The following is a 3,314-nucleotide window of genomic DNA, read 5'->3' on the forward strand; positions in this document are numbered from 1 at the left end:
AAGTCCCCAGAGTATTATAAACTTGAGGTTGACTATAAGTTTTAAAAAGCTTTTTTTTTTAAAACTTCCTTGTGTCAGACAGTTACTCCTTCATAACGATTTGCCATATACGGAAACATGTAAGGGCTATTTCATTTGAATTGCATTATAAGTATATAAAACTAAGCGCCTATAAATCAGACAGCCGAGAGTACGACGAAAGAAGAAACAGCACGTCCAGCTTTACAATCTTAACGAATAAGATAAGTACTACAAAATTATATAATAATTTGCACAGTAAAAATTTTACACTACCATTTAAAATTGTAACTTCTTGGGACTTTCCGTTAAACTTCGAATAGGAACATCAGAAACATTAGTATTTATAACACATTTAAACATACAAACAAAACAAAAGAGTAGTTATCGCCTTTTATCGCTCACAAGAGATATATTGCATGAAAATGTTAAAGCCAGTAATAAGGTCATATTTGGTTTGTCATTATTTTCCCAAGGCTGCATAATTGTAAACTAAGACCATCGGTTGCGGTAAGTTTTTGCCCTAGGGCATAATACAGAACTTAAATAAAAAAAAACATAAGGTGGTGCTACATGCCAAATATATAAGCTATTGGTATTGTAGTTTCAGCTGAGAATCCTTTTAAAATTTTTACTAAACAAATTAAACGATCCCAGGGATGCATCAAATTCTCATCCTAGGGATATTATTTATATCATTTTTAAAGAGGTGTACTTGGCGATATTACAAGACAAATATCTTAGATCTAGGCATTACAGTTTCATAAAAAAGACGTTATTTATTTTCCTATAATAGCCTATGCAAACTAAATGACTTACTATTTGCATCAATTTTATAGAAGAATACTTAAGGATAATTCCTGTAAATTTTGGTGGAAATCCATCAGGTTGTTTAGAGAAGATGTTGTTTAAAGCAATTTTGGACAAAGACGGACGACAAATGGTGGAAACACAGGCACAAAAAATACACGAAGCATTTATTTTCTTTTTTTTCGCTCATGCTGTCTAGCTTTTTGTGTGTATTTATTGGAAAGTAAAGTGCAGATTTATTTCAATAAATACACATATGAACCTAAGTATATTTATGGCTCTTTATGTTTTGGATTTTCTTATCCAAAAATATTACTGTGCGCAATTACGTTTCTTTCCGTCGAATTGTTAAATTGAATTTTTTATTGTTTTGTACTACATGGCCTTCGCTATTATCACAAAATATCAAACATATGAGTAACATGATGCATTATATCAATGAATATGAACATTTAATTTCATGAGGTGAAGCATTCAAGATAGTGTTCCCCTGGTAAAAAGAACAGTAAATACACATGGCAATATTTTAATTATAATTTCAATTTAGCTTGGCATCAAAGTATTACACTTTTTTTAGAGATGGGGCACTGACAATAATACATAAGTAGATATTTTTATGAATATAAAAGTACAAGCTCACTGCGAAAAAGACATGGATATACGGAAGTGTACGGAATTCCGTATATCATTAATATACGTGTAAGAATACGGGAAACTTGAAATACGGAGATGTACGGGACCGTATATTATATCAGTCCGTATATGACTAGTATACGAACTCCGTACACTCGTAATATACGGGAACTTTGATGTACGGAGTCCGTATTTTACTAATATACGGAATTTTTATAACAAGTCCGTATATTACTAAAATACGAAATTCCGTATTCGTGCAAATACGGATTCTGTATATAAAAATAGCGAATGAAAATTTACTTCTGAATAGCCTATTTCTTGTAAGAGTAAAGAAATAGTCTGATCATATATTTGTCAGACATTTGACAATTAACACAATGCAAAATTTCCTGGAGTTATTAACGCGTCAATTGCGTACAAATAATATCGTCAGTGCACAGAACGTGTAAGACATCCACCTGTAACATGCAGACGCGTTATTCTAGCTCAATAGCGCTTGGTTTGCTTTTTAGCATACACCCGCAGATAAATAGCGAATATTTTGCGATTGACGATTAGATAGTACTTTTTTGCATTTTGCATCTACGGTGAATCATGTTATTTTGTAATTTCCTTTTCATTAAACATGAGAAAATGATAAAGTTGAAATTGTGATGTTGAAAACATGAATTAATTATAATAAAATCGTGAATCGGTGAAGTTGAAATCGTGAAAGTTACAATAATTGTGAAATCACGAAGATGAAATCGGGATTGTCCACACAGCATTTAAATTTTACGTTTATATATGTCCTATTAAAAATAGGCTAAACATAATATAATACATATGTACTTGCATATGTAAAAAGAACAACAATGATATCTCATTCATTCATTCATTCATTCATTCATTCATTCATTCATTCATTCATTCATTCATTCATTCATTCATTCATTCATTCATTCATTCATTCATTGAATCAATCAACCAATCATTCATTCATTTATTTATTAATTCATACGTTCATTCATTCATTACTCCTTTACTCATATATTTCTTATTTATTTATTTTTTTTTTTTATTTATTTATTTATTTATTTATTTATTTATTTATTTATTTATTTATTTATTCAGGAAACAAAGATTTGCGTTTCTGTACACAAGTTTTGAATATAAATCTTATGAAGTTCCGAATTCCCTAATTTTGATTCTTTTCGCGCGGTCTCATTTATGACATAATATTGTGTATTAGCCACGTACTGTATTGCCATAATCGAAGACAATACTGATTAAGCCGGATATTGATCCGGATATTGATCATAAACGCAGCAGGGTATATCGAGTGTCGGTTTTCTCCGATTACGTAAGTTAGCGCAATTGGTGTTGAATGTCTTAACGGTATTTTTTACTGTCAATTTCTAATATAATTCATGTACGAAATAAGAGAATTAAATTGTGATCTCATAACCGAGTCTCTATGTGATTTTGTTCCAGATATTATAAAGACTCTAACCCGACATATTAAATGAAACAGACATAGCTGCTATATTCTTTCCAATGTTTTTCGTGTTGTTGTTATCCTTTTATTTGGCGGAATTCGTCATTTAAACAAGACACAATTAAGATTTATCTTAAAGTAAACTTTGAAGTACCCTGCCGCCAGGTCCATTGATATCTAAGTTAACAAGCTAGAATCAGATGGATGTCACTGGGGTGTATGTACATGTATTGTTGATAGATGATGTCAAATTATTCGAAATAGCATTTCTTTAAAAATGCCATCATCATCTCCCGAGTTTCCTCGTCTCCCATCAGCCGTGTTTCTGCATAATTCGGTGACTTGAACATTGTTCAAACAATTGTTATTGAGA

This window comes from Ruditapes philippinarum, unplaced genomic scaffold (genome assembly GCF_026571515.1).
Source record: "Ruditapes philippinarum isolate M1 unplaced genomic scaffold, ASM2657151v2 ctg5931_1_1_1_1, whole genome shotgun sequence".
In the NCBI taxonomy this organism is placed as follows: Eukaryota; Metazoa; Mollusca; class Bivalvia; order Venerida; family Veneridae; genus Ruditapes; species Ruditapes philippinarum.